Source organism: Nanorana parkeri, unplaced genomic scaffold (genome assembly GCF_000935625.1).
Source record: "Nanorana parkeri isolate BGI_ZX_2015 unplaced genomic scaffold, ASM93562v1 scaffold144, whole genome shotgun sequence".
Lineage (NCBI taxonomy): Eukaryota > Metazoa > Chordata > Amphibia > Anura > Dicroglossidae > Nanorana > Nanorana parkeri.
Window position 1 is genome coordinate 1,594,748 of NW_017306412.1, and position 23,649 is coordinate 1,618,396.

The following is a 23,649-nucleotide window of genomic DNA, read 5'->3' on the forward strand; positions in this document are numbered from 1 at the left end:
CTACTAGGAGAAGGGAGGAGGGAGGAGAGGGGGCCAGGGGGATGGGGAGAAGCTTGATCTGCTGTGTCTGTGTGTTTGTGCAGACACATGCAGCTTACTAGCACATACAAGGGTGACTCCATAGCTTGAAAAAGGAGGCACTCTAAGACAGGAAGTCAAGACCAATGCTTAGGGGACCAGCTGATTCTGCAGGAAACTAAAACTTTTAAACATCAAAGGGCAGCATTCATTGTAAGTGACTTCACCAGCATTTGTAATTTTTAACAAAATTCTACGGGTGTTTGTACAGCTTTATGATGACAACAGTGGATCATACTTACAAAAGGTGTGTTGACACACCCTCCTGTAGTCTTCCCCAGGGGCGCATGTGACAGAGTGACAAAGCAGGAGCAATTGGTAGACTGCATACTAGTTAGGGCCTGAGCAAGACCCTTTGTAACCAGATCAGCAGGTATTAATTTAATGAAAAGCTGCAGATTGAAAATTCGATTGAAAATTGAAGATTATAAACAACGTTAGAAACTTACATGTTGAAGCTACTTGGGTTTAGATCAACGTTAATGTAGAGAATCAGAACGTTAGTCAGAGTATCAGAAATAAGAATAAGAGAATAGATCAGAATATTAACACAAAACAGCACCCTATTACAAAAGAGGGAATAAATGCTTAAGCAAGAATGTTTAATGTTGTTCCTGTCTCTCCCTTGATGGATATTAAATCCAAAACATGGAACTCTACAGCATATAAATCCCTCAAGGTAGATAAATCCATCAAGAAAACAAAGTATACTGTTATATTCATGCATACAAAACTATATAATTAATTCTATTTGCACAGAAATACACCGTATATATAATAAAACCATTTAAAAACTATTTCTAGCATAGCAGGGGTTATAGCATTTCATATTACGTGCATATCACATGATAAATGCCCATGTCACTGGTTATTATTACACAATCTATTCTATGGTGTCAAGCAGTCAAGCCTTGAAGCATGCTAGTACATACATTTGTGTTGTCAATAAATAAAGAAAGTTCTGAGCTTGGCCACAAAATCGGCAACTGTGTAACAGCAGTATTTCCGGAGCAATTCATTTTTAACAGCATGGAAATACTAAGATCATGCACTTTCCTTCAGACCTCTCTGTGCCCCGGCGCAGTCTAAATTTTAGCTTGCAGCTAGGTTTAAATATAAGGATATTATTATCTGACCTATTGTAGTGGCAGAGCAATTACCTGTATAACCAGCTATAGAGCTTATACATGTAAACACTGACACATTAGTGTGGAGGTGTTCAGTCCTCATCAGAGGCTGGACCTTTTTCATCTTACAGCTGAAAATCTACATTTTTCTGCCAATGCCTTGTAGTCCATTAATGGTCACTTTTTTTGAGCAAGTTAGGTAAAATGGACTCAGCAATAACTAAACTGTTTGCTCTGAAAAACTCTCCCTTTAAATAGCAGTAGGTAGAGTTCACTGCAGTGACAACATCCAATCCCATGACCACATCTGCACATACGAAAAGAAGGACTTTACCTATTTAGTCATGACAATCTACAAACACATACATATAGATAATTGCACGCTTTGTATTCTTTGCATACCTTATTTTTCTTTTCTTTCCCAGTCTTCTGACAGCGGCCATTTCTAGATCTCTCTTTACTTCCTGGAACTCTGGCACATGTGACTAGGACATGTGACTGTACACGAGGGAATAAAATGCCTTTCCCTGAGATCTCATAAGATTACAGATGAGATTTCCCAGCAATGCTCTGCTGATGTAACCTTCCCAGGATGCAATGCTTTGGCACATACATAATACCTAAAGAAGGACTTTACCTATTTAGTCATGACAATCAACAAACACATACATATAGATCATTGCAGGCTTTGTATTCTTTGCATACCTTATTTTTCTTTTCTTTCCCAGTCTTCTGACAGCGGCCATTTTTACTAAGGGCAGGTTACTAGATCTCAGTTTACTTCGTGGAACTCTGGCACATGTGACTAGGACATGTGACCATACACAAGGGAATAAAATGCCTTTCCCTGAGATCTCATAAGATTGCAGATGAGATTTCCCAGCAATGCTCTGCTGATGTAACCTTCCAAGGATGCAATGATTTGGCACATACATCATGTGTGCCAAAACTGGACCAGGAAGAAGAAAAAATTTGTAATGAAACAAAAAACAATTTTGTTTAATGAATGTAAGATGATTTTAAATCAGCATGCAGAGGTTCATGCTGATGTGATTTTTAGGGAAAGGGGGTAAAGGTCTGCTTTAAGAGAATCTGTCAAGTTGCCTATTAAAAGGGCAAAGTGGCATACTCTCTTATTAGAAGAACCCTGCACACACACACTTACAAGTTGATATTCACCTTTGCTTTGATTCATTGCTTGATAGTAAATACCCCATCCTTCGGAGTATGGAGGAGTATGTGAACTCTGCATAATAGCCTGAGCCACTAATTGTGAAGCCCAAACACTGTGTCACCGGGAAGAAGTAGTGTAACCCTGTGTAAGCACTGACACCATCTGATACTAAGCTTACATAGATTTGGACTCCTGGCTTCAATGGAATAATATGATAAAGGTGTGAGGTAGTTCTTACAAGAGAGCCTGTCTTTGTCTTTGTCTTGAATGTTTTTGTTTTTTCAGGTGTTTTTGTACTGAAAAACAAATGTGTGATAGGCAACTCTTCCATATGATTGGTCTTACACACCAATCATATGGACCCGTATCCTCATTGGTGACGATTGGTGATCGGGGATTAGGGTTATGTGAATGTATTAACATCTGACAAACTATTGATATACCATGGAATGTCCCAATTGTTGCAGGTAAGGCTTAGTCATTGAGCACTGTGATGAATTTGATTCTCTTAGCAGATGAATAAGGAACGGTGGTATCTTACTTGCCCTTGTGCACATAAATTGCAGTTTCTGCAGCTCTTTCTGGCACAGCATTAGGAAAAATAAGGCTGGCTCCTACCAACAATATGCTGGTGTTTGGGAAGGGATCCCCAACTCCTGACACATGCTCATGCCATTACAGGGTGTGGGGGTCATTTAAGAAGGAACATATAATTTCTGATAAAAATTATTCCAACAATTAACAGTGAACTCAATGACTTCTGTGATCTCTACCAAGTACATCACTTGATTGTATGCACATCCATGTAGTCTATAATATGCAAATACTGCCAGCAGAGAGTAAAACTTTAGTAAATCACAAAATTAATTAACAATTTTGACCCCCCTTCCCCAGGAGATTTTAGCCATACTTTGCAAGTACAAATTCTTTCCCCATAATGGCAGAATTACCAAATGTTAGTCCTAATTGATCCCCTCCGCTTCCAATGCTGCAATGTTGTCTGCACTCCCTTCCATTACTGGCGCATCAATCTTCACCTGGTCTTCTTTCAGGTTCAGAGTCTTCAGGTCATCCTCAGTTATCCCTCTTTTTGGTTTAATAGATAGATCTGTGTAAAATTAATTATATAAGGTGGAACCCGACTTTTGTGCAGCATTGTCCTCAAATCACATACTCAACTGCCTTGTGGATACAGTGTCTTTCCACTGTAATCCACTGTTTAGGCAGCACAGCATCCTACACGGCCATTTTGGTCCGCCTCAGTCATCAGGAGCTGGCTGCCTGTTCCAGCTTCAAGTAGCCAGCCCTCAATGGTATGGGCTACTTCAGCCACTGGCCCGCTCTGTTTCCCTATGCCTGAAACCTCCTGGGATATATGATGGAAATATCCAAGCAGGCTGCAGGAGCAAGATAAGTAATTCTTGCCTAGGTGACTATGACAGCAGGGGTTGGGACTGGAATAAAGAAAAAATAAAAGTAACTACCCTCCTAATAATTGCATTTTTTACATTTTGGACAGCCAGTAACAAAGAAAGGTAGTGGTGCAAAATAAAAGCACTTGTGGATTTAACCAATCATTATTTGCATATTAATTCCTCATGGTCTGTGTGATGGGGATGTAGCCTTGGTCCACATACTGTGTGATAAATGGTGTTCCACTTTGTCATCTCAGAATGTTGTGATGTATGGCCTCTACAACCCATCCAAATGACATAGGACAAGAATCCACCAACATCACCTAAAATAATGGAGCATGTCTCTAATGCTCTTTTAACAGAGAACGTGCTGGACTGCCAAAGATGAATGCTGTTTATAATATTGACTAGAAATGTGGGAGCTTCATTATTTCAATCCAACCTCCTTTTGTATGCAGTTCCTAAAGAGATCTTATAAATAATGGCAAATGTGCGTGATTAACCACATTTCCATTTGTCTGTGTGGATGTCATTGTAATTATGTGTTTATATAAATGTAAATATTCCCATATAGTCACTGAATATATACACGATTTCATAGCAACACTACATTGTTTACTTACCAGTTCTCATCCTATTTTCCTAAAATAAGGTAATTAAAATGATTCAACTCCTGATCAGCTTATGAGAAAAATAAGTGTGTGGGAGTCTAAATGTTTTGCCTCTGGTGTGACAGTAAATAGAGCTTTTCCAGCATGTTTTTATTTTATTTTTTTATTTAGCCTTAATCTTCCACACTCTGCTTTGATGCCTCAAGACAAACATTTCTTCTCGTTTCAATCTGTGTATTATTTTCACTGTTTAATAAGAGGTAATAAGCCTTGTTTTTCTTTCAACTGAATCCTGTTTCACATACAGAAATACAATTAGGGCTGCAGCTGCAATTTATAGCAATTTAATAGAAGATGCTATGTAAATGGAACAGCAATGTACATTATACTGGTAGCAGGAACATATACATACAGACGTATAGGATTCTGACTGTGCTGGTAGACCACAGTGGTGTTCCTACCATGGTGGATGATTTACCTACCATGGTGATTTACCTTTCTTAAGCTTCATTCTGTCCGTAACCTCTTTCTACTGCCTAGCATATGCTACTCCTGGAAGACATAGAAGTCAATAAGAAGACCTAGCAGATAATCACCATATTAGTACTTGACACCTCCAGCTTTCTGTTTGTGGTGCATTTGTTTTCATACATATAGAGAACAGTAAATGTCTTGATTAGACAATCATTCCAAAACCTTCATTCAGCAGAACAGGCACTTGATCGTAAGCTTACAGTGAGGCTTTCTCACTGGGTATTTAAGATCTGGTGGTACATTATAGATGCGTTTCTACTGGAGGAGGTAGAACCGCAAATACACCCTTCTATATATAACAATATATAACAATGGTATCTACAAAACAAGTGAACAAAAAGCAAATAAAGATCTTAATTTGTACCCAAGGATGTAACACTAGCCATAGTAGCCCATGTACTTGCTGTGGGGTCTAGAATAGGCTTTGGCCAAATGGAGCACCCCTACCTTGGGCCTACAACTACAACCCTCAAGATTTATTTGATCTCCTGCCATGTGACTCCTTGTCAGGAAAGGAATGGTTTAAAGGGTCTTGACCTAAAGTGAGTTTACTCTTCCAGCATGGAGTGGAAGATATAGAGTGAAGTGCAGTGATTCAGGGTAAGCTGCTCCCTAGGAGGCGTTTCAGACAAATCCAAGAGATTTAGGAGAGAAGGAGCACCCTTACTCTAGTCCAATTTTCACCAGTAAATTGAACCCATAATGAAGGAGCCCCTTTGAATGGTGGAAATTATTTGGCTTGTTTTTTTAGATATGACATAATAAAATAAAAGTATTTTTACATTGGTAAAAAGACATTGGTATGGCTTTACTTCTCTCTTAAATCTCTTGGCAATTGGTAGAAAATGCTTTATTAAACCAGTGGCAGCTTCTCTTCTTCACTAGATCAAACACTAAACACTCTTCCTCTAGTGCCAAGACATGTGCATGGCCCTGTGCTCTGACTGGATAATTTTGCTGTCAGCCATAGGCAGGACTTACAGAGCACAAGAGGGCAAAATCCATCCTACCAGAGAGGGAAAAAAAAGAAGAAAGCCACCTGTCCACCACCCATTTTCTAATAAAGAATTCTTCCTAATGGTAAGGCAGGTAGTAACCGATATTTGAGATTACTCTAAACACAAATCACTATTTTACACAATTTTCTGTTACACGGTTGACACAATTAAAGAGGTCTTCAGATTAGCAGATTAGTCACAGTACTTTTACCAGTGGGTTATTTACTGGATAAATGATCTAGTAAGTTTAAACTTCTTGTAACTTATCAATGCTGCTTTTTTTTACCTCTATTCAAGATGGATAAATATCTGGCTCAATTCACTTAGGATTGGCACCCCCACGTCTTCTAGATGCAAAGTACAGGCAGCCTTGAGCTGGTTCATAGAATATGGTCACCATCCAAGGCTGACCCACCTGCTTGTCTTCAGCAGAAAGATACAAGTATGTTCTTTAATAGAAGCAGTGTACGGAGATTGGCAAGAGAGTACATGGGCTGCACATTGAGAATGTAACCTGGCTTTCAGCACAAAATTCTCAATGAACAAAAGACAGCAAAGGGCTTTCTGATTTTCCTGAACCCATTTCTCATTAAACGTACAGCTACCCTTTAAAGTGCTGCCACTTTAAAAATTGAATATGGGAATTTCTTGCAAATCTTCCCTGTGGTTTCAAGCCTGGTTAAAGGCAGAATTTATGTCCATCTCAAAAAATTCAATTTTGATCAGCTGCTATAAAATAGGAAATATTTTCACATGAAAAGTTACAACCTTTCAGATAGGTCAGTTTTTTAAGCGGATCTGATGGGAAGCCGGATGTTAGTCTTTGGGCAGCTGGGTCTAAATGGACGTGTGTCGGCTTACATCCAATTACCCTGACTTTGTCTAGGTCCTAAAAAATCATGACAAAGTTCCATTTTGGTGGACCGGATTGTGACGGATTTGAGGTAATCTGATGTAAACAGACAACATCCCCATACACAGGTCTGGTAAATTCATTTTTTTCCTCCATCTTCTGATGGAGGAACTGGATGGACACAGATGCCCTAGGTGTGACAATTGTTACATATTGCTCTCGGTCAGTACAGGATCGTACATGGATCCCCTGCTGATCAGAACTGAAGGTGTAAAAGGGGCCTAAGTAGGATGTTTGTACCAGTGATAAACAAATCTATTTATCTTTCCTTAATATTCATAATAAAGTGATATTCTTATATTTCCCCCCAGAACACTTTCACGGTGACACAGTCGTTACAATTAGATGATTTTTCTAGGCTGAACTTTAAACACTTGGGAGTCCTGTTTTCAAAATATGTATGTTAGAGACAAGAAAGGATTTTCAAAATAATAGCAATGCTAAAATGGAGCTATTTGTACTGGATTGCATTTACTGGAACATTTGTAGGAGGCATATAATACCTCTAAAAGCATGTTTAACCCATTTATAATACAGTGATACTATGGTGATTTGCTCATCTCATCGTCAGACTATATCCAACAGAGTTTGCATTATTCCAGACTTCTATCACCCGTACATATTACTGTTGTATGATGCCACTATCTTCTAGGTGTCACATTTGTCATACAGAGAACGTTTGACCATGTGCACAGACAGTACAAACCTATTAGACGAAATAACCTTTAACCTTCTGCCTCGGCAGAAAATCTTTGTAGTGAAAGTGATTAAAGAACAATTGATCTCAAGTATTTATAATGAATTTTGCTGATCTGTCCTATATTTTGTACGTTGATACATACTCAGGCTCCCGGCCTCAACTTTAGCAACCAGTGCGGGCTCTCTTCATAGCGGTCCTTCATGGCAGGATCACCACGTAGTATATTAATGAAAGCTGCAGAACTAAATGTATTGGAACCTACACAAATGGAAATTTTTCAGTGGATATTAATTCTACTGAAATAGATAGATAGATAGATAGATAGATAGATAGATAGATAGATAGATAGATAGATAGATAGATAGATAGATTTTCTAATTTGTGCAATCATTCTATGTGTCTAATTTCTAGTTCTCTACATGTGTTTGTCATAGCCTTCACACCACAATGTGATCAGCTGTCAACTTTGAGAGAAGCCATGAAAAGGGACTGTTATCTTCTATTACTGTCGGTAATATTTATTTTGCAATGCAAGTCATCCCAGCTCTAGAGCTTTCCAGGATGATGGGAGCCGTGCTCGGAGCAGCTGTGTGCTGTCTGCTGTTTGTACAGTAAGTGATACCTAGAACATCTTTAGGAGAGGGATTCATCAAATTACTAAGTGTGTCAGTGAATATAAATAGGGGGCTGAAGGGATTACTGCAGATTGTTACAGATGTATTTCTTAGCTAAGTAGCTATAAGGCTGCTTTGTATAGAAATTACAAATGTCATTTGGAGACAGAATTGACACGGTGTAATGCTTACACAACTTTTTGAAGATTTGTTCTACTTTAGACTAATTTGTAAGTGCTTTGGAAAAATACATGGCTTATAGACAGGGGATTTACAGCGCCCCAGAGTCCTCATAGATAGAAGTGAGGGTAATAGCAGCGCGGAAATGTAAAATATATAATTCTTTCAGTGTGAGAATTCAATAAATATTAGAATTTTATTGTGCTCATGTTATGACTTTTGTCTTGTACTATTGAATCGTTTTTCTACTTGAGCTTCGTTTTTGTAAATGTATGTTCCAGAATGGAATGTATGAATGTCCTTGTATAGTCCTACTCTCAACTGTCAATCTTCAGCAGTTGGAGAATGTATAAGAAAAATAAGGAATTGAATGAGGCATGTGCTTTCTCCAGCTGTCATATTGGATTATGTTGTCTCTTATTAACTGCCATATAGTCCTAAAGTTATAAATAGGGGAAAAAACACTTAAAGTGTATCTAAAGTAAAACTTTATTTCAGTTTTGGATAGAGCAAGTACCACCCCTGTTAGGGTTCTTCTTCTGCAAGAACCAGCTGATGATGATGCACATGCCTGCTTAGCTGCAAATACATCAAACATTTTTTTTCCTCTTCACTTTGACAAACCACAAATATTTGGTAGATGGTACCTTTTCCCATTAGGTGCTCCCTGCTAATGATTAACAGCAGGCAGAGGGCAGATTCTATAGCCAGTAGCAAGCTGTATTAGCTATGGAATACGATTACCATTAGTCTCCGTTTCTTGGGGGGACAGTCCCTGTTTAAAAAAAAGTCCTGTCCCCAGGAAAGAAATGTCCCCGGTGGCATCCTTGGCGGCAGTGAACTTCAGTCATATACACTCAGTTTTTTACAGCCTGTGATGGCTGTGCCTAGGACTCTGCATCATTTACTACTGACACCTGAACCCAGCATCACTTACTACTAACCCCTGAACCTTGCATTACTACTGAACCCTGCAATACTTATTACTGAACTCTGCGTTACTTGCTGCTGTCCCCTACTCATGATACCTGTACTCCATGTGTTACATACTGATGTCCCCTGTACTCCATGTGTTACCTACTTATGACCCCTGTACTCCTGCGTTTCTTGCTCCTGACCTTTATTCCATGTGTTACTTACACCTGACCGATGCACTATGTATGTTACATGCTCCTGATTCCTGCTCTCAGCTCCATGCCCCCTTGACCCCTGTGCTCTGCAGTACACGCTCCTGACCCCTGCACTCTGTGTGTTATGCACTCTTGACCCTTAAAGTCCATGCCTTAAACACGGCTGATTCCTGCACTCTGTGCGTTACACGTGCTTGACCCATAGTAGAGTAGACTCAGGGTTTATTTAACCATACATCTTCAGCCAATCCCACTGTTTCGCCATTATTTAATTCCTTATAGTGCCAAGAGCACATTGTCTTCACATCTGCTTCCTCTTCCGGACGTCTGTGACCAATTATTTCAGGGCATGCTAAAAATGGGGGAGTCATTTTGTTGATGTTGCTACCGATGGGGGTGTTGTTTTTGGGTGTGGTTATAAGTGGGCATGGCCAGTAAGGTGTCCCTGAATTTCCTGAAAATCCATGTAATCTTACTACAGAATCAACCAATGAACCCTCAGCAGGAAGCTGTCAGATTCCCTCCATAGATGTATATTTCTGTATATTCAACATGCTAGCAAAATGCTAAATCAAATTTTCAGTGCGTTTGGTATGACACCGCATTGTATACAGTTTTCTTAAAGTACAACTAAAGCCAAAACTTCTTTTTTTTTCATTTTGAAAGATGAGTTATTACCCCTGTCAGCTTTTGTTTGCAGTCTGTGTCCTATTGGGGATATTTACCTTCACCTCCTGTCCAATAGCCACAACAGGAAGTGTGAGAAAATCCCTCCTTAGAGAGGGAAATCCCTGGTGGTCAGCAGGGTCACCAGAACTAGTGTCCCCATTGGAAGGTTTTGTATCTATTCCTGATCTGATGAAAACCCAAAATTTGGCATTTTCTTTCTCTTTCACGGTTAGTGACCATGGTCACCAGGACAAGTAGAGAGGGTGAATCTCCGTAACTGGGATAGCAATACTAACCCAACAGGTGTTCTAATTCCCCTCCACTCTATCCAAAACTAAAAACAAAACGTTTGGGTTCCAGTTGCATGTAAAGCAAATATTTTTGGGGGAATCTATTTCTTATCTAAGTTTCTTATCCGGAGATCCTGTTTCTTACCCGGAGATCCTGTTGTCAGCCTGTAGCACTTCCTGCTACAGGCTGACAACACTAAGCCACTGCCTTACAAACAGCAGCAGCAGCACTGTCAGCAAGCTCCGTGAATTGGCTTTAGGGCTGTCCATCAGGTCATTCAGGAACCATGGTTCCCTGAAGAAGTCCATTATTGATGAACAGTGTCAGAGAGGAGACTATGCCCTAAGAGCCATAAGAGCATGTGAATGTACAATTGATTGTGTTTGTTTTTTAAGGATTATAGATGAAAACTGTTTTATACTATATGCAGGGTTGGATCAGGAGAGAGGCTACAGGAGCGCCAGCTCCAGGCCAACCACTAAAAATAGGCCCGGCCCAACAAGGAGCGAGTGGCCTCCTAATTAAAGAGCCATCTCTGCTGCTTCCTGACCAACAGCACCAGACACACGCTGCTCTTAATCCGGCCCTAACTATATGCGTTTCTTCCTGACTACTGCATAGATCTTTTACAGAGCAGAGGCATGGAGGCACATCCATACCTGTGGAAGCCATTATGCACAGTCTAGTTTATTCCTGATTTGAGGGCATATACCTCTGAATAATATAAACGTAAAAAGGAGGGCAAAGGGGTATGCCCAATGAGATTCAAAGGTGAAGGAGATCTGGCAGAAAATAGTTTAAGGGTTTCCGGCACATCTTTACAGTGGACTGTGTTAAAATGGACATATCCTTTGATCTATAAATTATGTTTTTTGATGGTTTCTATACAGCAGAATATGTGTATTATCAGTATTTATTTGTGAACACTGAACAGTAGAATATTTTTGTGTTGGCTGTTATATGAACTTTATTGAATGTTGAACATAATTATGATTTATGAATGTATTGGCTCTCTGCCATAATTCCTGACTCAGTTCCTGTCCACCTTTTGGTGTTTTGGAGTTTTCCCAATGTTTGTGTCTTTCAGCATCTCCTGTAGCATTCTCCTTAAATAAAATATCCAACATGGAGTGTGTGAGCCCCTCATAATGGCCACAGACCCGGGAACTCAATTGCAGAGATCTCACTATTAGAGTCTCACAAAGACAGAAGAAACTGGCTGGTGGTATATAATTCACTAGCACCTACAATAACGGAAATATTAATTTTGGGGGGACTAACCCTTTAGATTTGACCCGTACCCCATTTAAAACTTTAAAATCATTGCCGACTGCTATTTCATTGTACAATGGGGCTGCTTCAGTGGCCAGGAAGAGTACCTTCACTGGATAGTGGGATGATAGTAGACTTAGTTGTGAAGTCAGGGATAGTACCCCACTGTCATGAAACTAAATCAGAGTGGGGCACAGAATAGCCTTTTTGACTAATAACATTATCTTGTGGTGTCTGCTCATAGGTTTGTTTTTTACATTAACAGATAAAAATAGAGTACAGGTTCACTTTAAGCATTCTATCAGAAATCATGAATTTATTTTTATGTTCATTTAGGTGTTCAGTTATAAAGGTTCTGCGTGGGGTAGAGCTAGATGGATGCAGTTCACATAGCACTACTGCTCCTAGATAACGCTGATGAGTATAGTCCTATACTCGTTAGCACCATCTAGGGGCACTAGTGCAGTGCAAACATTTAGAAATGAACCTCCTAGTGTCATTAAGTAAAATGTGCTTTATACCCAGCTGCCATATATCAGATGAAAGCTGAAATCCTTGTGGGAGTGCCCGCACTGTAGGCTAATGCACTGCAGGGAGATGCACTAGAAGAAGAGAGCCCAGAGATGGGACACAAGCCCTGAGTCTGCAGAATGACAGATTCTGAGGTTTTACCTTCATTGAGTTATAGAGCCAGAGGGGCCAAGATCACATCAGTATGTGCTAAACGTTGGGCAAATAAAGATTTTGAAGCAATTGCTTCAGGCAGCAAAAACCATAGGGAAGGCCCTGTGTATAAATATTTTTTAGGCACTAGTCCCACTTTCACCTCCGTACTGTATTGACACCAGAACTTGGAAGGTATATTGAAGTTTCTATGAGGGATCATAGCAGCCCACAAATACTCCAATAGATATGTCCTTCTCTCAAATGCCAGAAATGCTAAATAATACTACCAGGCCTGCCTTATATTAACAGATTAATTTCAATCACAAACTAAAATAGTATTATACTATCAGAAATAGATTATAATTAATATATGCATGGGGATATTAACATATGCAAGTCTGTCAAGCCCAGCTTTCAGCTGCTCAAAAATATTGCTGCTAAAAGTAATTTATTGTTGCTGATTGAGATTCATTTCTGATATAGAACCAATTGAAGGAAACCTGTACAGAGAGGAATATGGAGGCTGCAGTTCCTGACCTGCTTCTGAAAATGCTATCTGTCAGAGAAATCAGAGAGAAGTCAGAACTCTTGGTCGACGTAACTGGTATAAGTCACTAACTTAGATAGTGATGAAGCCACCGATCAAACCTGAAAGCCAGAGAACAAGCATTTTCAGAAGGTCATATCAGCAAAGGCAACTTTCATACTTCCTCAATACAGATTTCTGTGAGGCAAATGCTACTAAAACCACTAGCAATGAATAACCAGTTGTGGCCACACACAGAATGATACGATCATTAAATTGATCATACAATGCGAAAATCGAAATTGAAAAAAACGAAACTGATAGAATGGAATAAAAAAAAGACCATTAATTTGATCGAATTAGTTAGCTCTCAATCGATTTCAGTTCTGCCAAGCTAATCGACCGTGGTAGAATTTTGTTGATTGCTTCTGGTTGATCAAACAAATATACGCATGTGTCTCAGAACCTATCATAAATCAGATTGATCAAATGACAATTTTCGAAAGATCATTTACATTTATAATTTGATCTATTATATCTTTGATCAATATTTTCAGTGTTGTATTTTTAGATATTTTAATCGTTGGTAGATTGTTTACAAATGTATTTATTATTTATTACAGGTTTTTATATAGTGCCAGCAATTTACACAGTGCTTTACATTCTGCACATTCATATCAGTCCTGCCCTCAAGGAGCTTACAATCTAAGGTCCCTTTCTCACATACATACATACATACATACATACATACATACATACATACATACATACATACATATACCGGGGACAGTTTAGAAAGGAGCCAATAAACCTGCCTGCATGTCTTTAGAGTGTGGGAGGAAATCAAGGAAGAACATACAAACTGCATTCAGATCGTGCCCTGGTTTAGATGTAATCTGAGGAACCTAGTGATGCAAATCACAATCGTTCTCTATGTGTATGGCCACCTTACCAGCAGCGGTTAATTGCTAGCTAGTTGGAATAAATGACTCCTGTGGTATAAACTACACAAGTGCAATGTACTATAGCATCATGAAGTAGTGATCAATCGCACACAAGTGGAGCATTGTGCAGTTCTACAAGATTAATCACAACTACACACTACTTGTGTTTACACACTGGAGAGTCATTTGTTCCATCTGTTTAGCCATCTATCACTACTCTTAGTGTAGCTTTAACCTTACACAAAAGAAAGCTGGTTCTGCTGCTTACTCACTTATGTAAAAAGCAAGCCCTCTTAAAGTGCTCACTATGGAGGCATAGAAAGGATACTTGATTAGCCACTAAAAGGAAGAGCGAATGTTCCCAGGTTCTGTTTGCAAGGGGGTTCATCCAATACTGTGATTTACATTCCTGTACTGACATTCAAACATCATTAAAGTCTATAGGGTAAGGGGTACTAATTGCCCTGTCCTTTTTGTGGCACAAAGAGCTGGGGAAGAGGCCCTTGTCTCTCAAAATTGGGACAATGTACCTCCCAATGTTGAAAGGCACATGGCCTGGTATGGAATTGGAAGGGGGGCACACGCTCACTGCCCTCCCTTTGCTGGCTAGCCAGCTTGGATGCCTGGATAAGAGTATGGTTGGAATATTAAGGGGAACTGGATGCAATTTTTCCCCTTTTAAAAATAAATAAATGTTTACTGTCACTTTGATTTCAAACATTATATGACTCTGGGAAATACAGGGGTTCCCTAGATGATCAATTATCATAAAATTACCTTTTATGGTCAATTGTGTCATCTATAGGTCCCCAAAATTCCAAAAGTTATATAATGGTTAAAAATGAAGGTGACAGTACACGTAGAAGCGCCCCTTCCTGTGCCATACCAGGTCACATGCCTTTCAACATTGAGAGGGAGGCAGCAAAGCCTCCCACCCCTTTCAAAGTACCCATGTCCCAATGTTGAGGAAAAAGTGCCTCTTACCCACCTCTCTGTTCCCCAATAAGGAAATGGGTGTAATAGAAAATCGGTGGATGTATTAAGGGGAACTGGATGCAATTTTGTTCCCTTTTTTTTTTTTTTAAATGTGTATTGTCGCTTTGATTTCAAACATTATATGACTCTGGGAAATACAAGGGTTCCCTAGATGATCAATTATCATAAAATGACCTTTTATGGTCAATGATGTAACCTACAGATCCCTAAAATTCCAAAAGTTAGATAATGTTTAAAAATTAAGGTGACCGTACACATAGAAGCGCCCCTTCTTGTACCATATCAGGTCACATCCCTTTTAACATTGAGAGGGGGGCAGCAAAGCCTCCCACCCCTTTCAAAGTAGCCATGTCCCAATTTTGAGGAACAAGGACCTCTTCCTCACCTCTCTGTTCCCCAATAAGGAGATCGGGGTAATAGAAAATAGGTGGATTTATGGTGGAATCTTAAAAAATACCAACACCAAATTAAAAATCAATTAATAAAGTAAAGCACAAACACATTGTGGCTTTTAAATTAAATTGTATTAATGTCCCCGGATGTAAATCCAGCATCAACCACAGCGCCCAATGATGTATCCATCAATCAAGTCACACAGCAAGGTAATCCACATCAATCAAGATGACCTGTCTCCTACCGATCTGTACACGCGGCACACTCCCACCATTAATGACAAACTCCCAGCTGCAACAGAAACACCAGAAATTCCAGGTGATGTCATTGACCAAATTTGGTCAATTACATCACATGCAATTCCTTGTGGTAAATTTAGTTTACAGCAGCCAGGAATCTGTAATTTAATGCCAAATTTGACTACTTCAAGCAGAGCCAATTACCAAACACAGCCCCCTCCTTTCTTGCACATCGTAGCCCTCCTCTCTTCTATGAGTGTCTATTTACTCTCTGTGCTGGCCCAGCTCATCCACTCCTCCCCTCACCATATATGTAACAGCTAGGGAATACCATAAAGTGTCACTCAAGTGACAGCTCTGAATCTGCTGGGGCTGCTAACCTCACATCCAAGATGATAGTGCCCAGCAGCAATCTGAGGGCATTTGGATGTCTACACAAGGCAGTCTTTTACAGGTAAATGCATAAAATGCATTAATGAACATATAATCTTTTCGGAGGATTGTTGGTGAAATAAATGTTCTTGGGACAGGGTCTCTTTAAGATATAAACTACACAAGAGATTTCTAATCATTCAGTAGTCTGAGATTAACCTCTTGTTGGCCATTGCCTACTTTCCAACGCATTGATTTCAAACGGACGTGAGACATTTCTTAAACAGGTCCAGTCTACGGCTGCTGAGCGATTAAAATTCCCCGGTGCAGTTTGGTCCTTCGGTGGAGTGCCTCGATGGACGTGGATGTTTTTGTCTGGTCTGCTGTGAGAGACAGCTATTCACAGTGTCCTACACATTATCCCTTAATTGGCGAGCCGACCGAATGCAGCCTGCACCCTGTTTAACTCATCCATATTAATAGTTGGAAATATGAATCACTCTGAAATGAATCACATCGCATGTGGAGTGCTAGCTTTTTGTATTTTATTATTTTTCAAACAGGTCTCTTCCTCAGCCATCCATTCCCTCCCCTTTAAAAAAAAAAAACACAAAGGCAATTAACAAATAACCTGTTTTAACCCTGGACATCTGCCTGCTAGATTTTAGGCCTAATTTCCCCTTTTTTGTCCTTGTCAAGAGCTTGTGAATAGTGTCAGGTCCGGATTTAAGGCAGAGTTCCCAGCTCAGGCTGTGCAAGTTGTCTTTAGCTTTTATTCCCAGAACAAAAGCACTAACAGGTTGGACAAAGAAGGTTTTTCTGTTCCAGAGGAGAGAAACTCATGTTTAGACCCCAGGCAACCAACTTGGGCTTGTTTGGCTCCCATTCTCTTTCCATTGAAGGGCACATGGAGTCTTGTTGAAGAATGTGTGTATTCTCCTAGTGTCCTATTCAGAAGTCCCCCTGGGAAGTCACACCTTGTGCTGTCATCAGCTGCAGATATGCCAACCACTTGAGACTGTCCCAAGACCTGGGTGAAATGAGAAACAATACACTGAAAAAACTCCTAATTAAACAAGGCATGGGGGGTGACTTTGTTTTAATGTCTCTTAATAGGCATAATCTTGCCATAGAACTAAATAAATACATGCGGGGTGATTATCTCAGGCCAATATTTACATTAGAATGCTTCATGTATTTGAAAACGCAATCGCTAAAATCTCATATAAGCTTTTAACATTTTAATGCCACTAAAAAAACATTTACAATGTTTAGAAATCTGCAGCTTTTATTAAAATAATACCTGCTGATCCTGCCATAAAGGTCCTTGTTTAGGCATTTCCTGTTATAGGGTGAGAACGCTCTGTCCCTCTCTCCCAATTGTACTCTTGTGTTGTCACCCTATCCAACAGACTTCTGATGGAGAATACATATGAAGGCGTGAGTCACTGTTGTCACCATCAGGAAACCCGCCCTGAGAAATGACATCCAGCCATCGCTGGAGTGCCTGTAGAAAGGAAGAGGTAGATCAGCAGCATTAAGATGTTGCAAAGTATAAAAATAAAGGTGATGCAATAACAATTGATTATGATGCCTTAGCAAACAGAATGTTCTTCCATTCTGGTTTACTTCTACTTTAAAGTGGACCTGAAGTAAGATCACAATGTTTTTTTAGCACATAATTAGGTATTCAAAGTGAAGACAGCTTCACCTGATTTGCCACCATTCACTTTCCTCAGTGAACTCTACTCATTTTAGTAAATAAAACTCACTGTCTGTAGTTGTAGTTCTTAATTTTTGTCATGACACTGCAGATACTTGTATAAAATTGCTGCACCTATAATAAATTTGACATGATACTATTATATTATATAGACACGGGACCTTCCTCATCATTTGGTTTTGATGAAGGGCTTCAGTGCTGATAGTCTGACTCTTTGGGGTCTATTCACAAAGCTGCCGAGGGCAGCCGAGTGAATGACCGATCAGAAGTGAAGTGAACATAAGAAGGGCTGAGCAGTGAAATCTCACAAAATAAATGTTGCCTTTGGTGAAATTTCAGCTCTAGAGGACTCCAGGTCATTTCACTGGAAATGTCGTCAACATAAACAATCATTGCTAGCTGGATGAGGAAAAATGCATTGGAGTCAGAGCTTCACAAAATTGTGCCACTCATTTATGTTCATAAGCTGGATACGAAGGGACTGCCTTTAATTGCTGATAGCAGTGTACAATGTCCATTAGGCACATTAAATCTCATATATGTATATATATCCATTAACAAATCTTGCTGTCTTAATTTCCACAACATTTCCAAAATTCGCCCCTTCTTAACAAATTAAACCACAAAGCCACTACTTCACTCTCTGGTCATCTCTCGTTTTGACTTCTGCAACCCCCTTCTCGTTGGCCTAACTCTACACAGGCTATTCCCCCTTCAGTCTATCATGCATGATGCTGGGAGACTAATCCACCTCACCAACCGCTCAGTGGCCAGCACCCATCTCTGCCAATCTCTCCACTGGCTTCCAAAAGCACAACACAGAAAATTAAATATACAAATAACAATATACAAAGCCATCCATAACTCTGCCCACGGCTACATCTCCAACCTCATCTCAAGATATCACCCAAACCGTCCTCTCCACTTCTCCCAAGACATCCTGCTGTCTAGCTCCCTCATCACCTCCTCACATGCTCCCCTCCAGGACTTCTCCAGGGTCTCTCCCGTCTTTTGGAACTCCCTACTACAACCTATCCGGCTATCTCTTAATCTGTCTGTCTTTAGGCGATCCATGGAAACTCACCTCTTCAGAGAAGCCTATTCCAAGTTCTCTTAAAGACTGTAGATCTACACCTTCAGTCAGCTCATCCGCCACAGTTATTACCTTCTTTATCAGTTGCCCTTCCCTGTAGATTGTAAGCTCTCACAAGCAGGGTCCCCTAATCCTTTTGTATGATATTGTATTGTACTTGTACTGTCTTCCCATATTTTGTAAATTAGCAAATTGAACCATGCTTTATAGGGTTTTTTTTTTTTTTCAATTACCCACTATGGATCAACAGTGGGTAATTGTGGGCATAGCGTTCTGTTTAGGCTTTTTTTTTCATATCTCTATATGTTGAACTCGATGGACTTGTGTCTTATTTCAACCTGACTAGCTATGTAACTATGTAAAGCATTGCGCAAACTGTTGCCACTATATAAATCCTGTATAATAATAATATTTACCATGCAGAAAAAGAAAAAGAAACACTCACAAAACAAGTTGCACAAAAAATTTTGATCCTGAAATAAAAATTAGAGTGTATTATTTCAGAATAAAAAAAGGTTGAACCAGCCTTTATAATTCATTTGCAATGCATCCCTATCCCTAACAAAACAATCAAACAATGGGCAATGGGATTTTGCATGTGCTACTTAAATTGATTCACAATGGAGTTCCTAAAAGTATTAAAATGTTTTGTTATATTGCACAGTGAAATCATAAAATATACCATATCACACACTATTCTAATATCATTTTGTTTGCTTTTATTTAAACCTACCTTTGTTTCTTTGAATTTGCTGCCTTTTCAAGCACTCACCTACTGTCCTGTAGACATGTGCACTGCCAAAAAATTTGTTTTGTTTCGTTTTAAATTCGGATTTGTGTTATTTAGTTTTTCAGGATTCGGGTGTGAAAGTCAATTCGGAATTCGGATTCGGACGAAATTCGGTAGCGTTAGTACGAACGTTCGTTTCGTTTTCTGTTCTAATTCGTTTCTTATTCGTTTCTTATTCGTTTCTTATTCGTTTGCAGCAAAAGTGACATTTGAGGGGGAAAAATATTTTTCTCCTTCTCTAATGTCACTTTGCTCCAACGAACGAAACGAATAAGAAACGAATAAGAACAGAAAACGAAACGAACGTTCGTGCGAACGCTACCGAAATTTCGGAAATGGAAATTCGGATTCGTTTGCATTCATTATGTCTATAATTCGGAATTCGGATACATCCGAATGTCCGAATTTACGAAAATTTGTCCGAATTTCGATTCGGAACGAAATGAATCGCACATGTCTACTGTCCTGACACTAGCCAGTTTCTACCAAAAACATACCTGCAGTCTATATTTGGAATATTTTAGGGCTTAGGCATACAGAAATTGAGTGTGGGGAGTTCATGGAATGTGGGGTTGGGATTTATAGTGTTTTGGTGGACTTAGTGTTAACATTTTACATACAATACAGTGCGGTACTGTGAAAAAAAGACGCTTACAAACTAAACTATGAAACTGTTGTGCCATCGACCAACTGGTATTAAGATGAGGGGTTTTTCTTTGGGGGTTTTTTTAAGTAAACTTTCTTATAGCTTTTAGATCTCTTGTGGCTTTTACATCCAACTTTGAATTCAGGCTGATTACCACTGAATACAACAAATCAGGAGTCACAGCCAAAACAATGTAAAAAAGCCGTTTTTCCAAGTTGTAATAAATCAGATTGAGGGGGTGGTGCTGTAATTAAGCCAAGCTTACAAAAACAATTATACATCCAACATATATGAGGTCAGAATATGGTGTCACTGCTGGTGCTCATGAGAAAAAGCTTGCATATTTAAAAACTTGTTAGCTAATAAAGGATACTACTTAAACACCATACTTTCTGCAAACGCCAGCATGGCAAAATAAGGTTTACCCAGTCAGAGCTAGGCAACCCAACAAAACCCATACTCTACATAGATCATGGCAGAGCTCTATATATATATATTTTACCATTCAGATAAAGGTAATCCTAAGAAATACTTTAAATACTGGTATATGTGCAAACACTGGAGAACATAACGATGTGGTGGCAGTGGTGTATCCAGGGTATGGCACATATGGCACATGCTCTAGGCACCGCTTGAAGGGGGGGTGCTGCTTTTTGAGGGTTTACACGAAGGAGCCGAAGGCAGCCGGTGATTTTAGCCGATGTTCGGCTCTGTTCAATTCGGCTCGGTTATTCACTAGGCTGCCTTCGGCAGCTTTGTAAATAACCCCCTTTGTCTTCCCCATCCCCATCTCCCCATCCCCATCTCCCATACACATTTCCCCTCCTGACTCTTAGCAACCAGAGCAGAGGGAAGATGTGAATGCAGGCAGGATGCCGGCTGGAGCGTCCAAGGTTGCTAACAGAAGGGTGGGGAGATATGTATGGTCTTGCACAGCTCTTACAATTCTTGGATGCCCTGGCTGGTGTCCCGCCCAGCTCCTAGCAACCATTGATGTCACTGGTTGCCAGGAGCGGAGGGGACACCAGGGGTGTAATTTGTTGTCGATTCACCAAATTGTTTTAGCCCTCATTTCCAGGGGCTGAAATACACAAAGGGGGTTAAACGTCTGCCCAGCTACATGCCGGGTGAATACTATTTGTACAGCATTGCCACCACTAGATGTCGAGCCGAGGGACGTTTCCTATGTTCCTTGGCTCCATCTAGTAGTGAGAATGCCATGCGAACAGCATTCACTCAGAGTGTGGCTGGGTGGAAGTTTTAGAAATCAATGCTATTCAATGGGCGAATGCTGTTCGCATGGCATTCCCACCACTAGATGGAGCCAAGGAACATCCTATGCTCCTCGTCTCCATCTTGTGGTGGTAATGCTGTGCAAACAGTATTCAGCCAGCATGTGGCTGGGCAGAAATTCAACCCCCTTGTGTTTTGTGAATATACGGTATCAGAAGATTAACAGCTGCTCAACTTTTAAAACTGATTGAAGATCAAGATGTACACTGCCCAGGACACCCTGTGTATGTCTTTAAATAACAGGTCTCATCATGTCCTGCAGGATGCTAATAATCCAGTGTGGAAGCCAAGCATCTAGAACGGTACGGATTTAGATTACTTAGAACACCTAATATGAAATGTGAATGAATGTGAAAATGTTTCCCTTTGAACCTTAATTATCAGGAACACCTGTCTAGACTTTTGTGGACGGCCATTGCTACTTTACTGCACATATTTTGAAATGCTACTTGACTGGCTTTCTGGCAACTTGCATTTCAGAAGGGGAGGCCATCAATGGCAGGCTGAATGTTTTTCTCAAGACAGACTTCCTTTAAAGTAGATTTAAACTTTAACTGAATGGCATTTAATTTGCTGAAGCAAAGCTATGTTTTGGTAGATATGTATGGCCTGTGTATTATAAACAACTGGCATTTTTTTTAATATGAAATGCTTATTTTCGCCTTTTTCGTCCTTTATTGCATCCTAGCGATGATGATCTCCTTCAGCCTCTTTGCATAGACTTGCTGTCTATATGCGCTCCAACAATAGCTGCTTGGCATTTCATAGAGCTTCTGTCACTGCATGGTCACTTGTAGTCTCCATCAGAAGCTCATCTGACAAGTTGACAGCACAGGAGCACAAATAGGGGAAGTGGACGAAGCGTTGTCACCCTATAACAGGAAGCGTCTGACCAAGGACCTTCATGGCAGGATCACCAGATATTTTTTAAACAAAAGCTACATATTTGAAAACGACTTTTGAAAGACATTATGAAGATTTTAGTGATAAGGTTTACAATTACGCAATGAAGGTTTGCTGAGCTGGTGCACATCTATTATGAATGCAAAATAACATAACCATGCATAAATACTTTCCACTATTTGTACATATCATCCGGGGAGAAAAAGAATGAATGAAACCAAACTCTTCATGTCTGACCCTGCTGTGCTGTCTGGTCACGATAACACAGGAACTCTCAGTGGTTGCTGCCCAGGTGTTCAGAGCTCCCCCCAGTGGAAGAGCAGTGTAACACCTACTGCTGGTTTTCTTCTCACGCTGACATATTTACAATATTTTAATCTCCTAATCTCTTCCGTTTTAAAATAGTTACTGAGAAAAAGGCAGACATGGAGTGAACAAATGCTTTTTCACTGTCAAAGTGTTTTGGGTTTTTTTTTCACTTAGTCAGATGAATCTGCATTTACTTTAAACACCTAAGCATCTGCAGAGGAATGAAAGAAAATCAAAATGCTTTATCTGCACATAATCAGATGTTTGAAGGAAATATCAATTCAGTGATTTAAGGGACAACAACACTTCTTTGCTGTATCACCCAAATATTGCATTGGTACAGTCGCCAGCATGACCTCTAACAAACTTTAGATTTGGCGAGTGTGGTTTGCATGGAGTTGACGTATAGGTATCTTTAATATTTTTCCACAACATTATATTTAGTTGGAAGAGGACTATCACTGCACTAGAGGGCACACATGACCATGTTATTCTGATATTTCCCACATGACACATAATAAGTGGATCATGATAAGATCAAATGAAACACAAATAAAAATGTGACACACCAACTTTGAGTATATGTACAGGTATATAGTATACACCCTATATTGATTCTATATAAGAAGACCCACCCCAATACTGATCCTATAGAGGAGGACACCCCTGCCCCCCTCCCGTATTATTCTATAGTACAAGACCAACCCATATATTGATTCTATAAAGGAGGACTCACCCTTATATTGACTCTGTAGAGGAGGACCCGCCCTTATATTGATTCTATAAAGGAGGACCTGCTCCTGTATTGGTTCTATAGAGGAAGACCTACACATATATTGTTTCTATAACGGAGGACCCACCCTTTTATTGACTCTGTAGAGGAGGACCCACCCTTTTATTGACTCTGTAGAGGAGGACCCACCCTTTTATTGACTCTGTAGAGGAGGACCCACCCTTTTATTGACTCTGTAGAGGAGGACCCACCCTTTTATTGACTCTGTAGAGGAGGACCCACCCTTTTATTGACTCTGTAGAGGAGGACCCACCCTT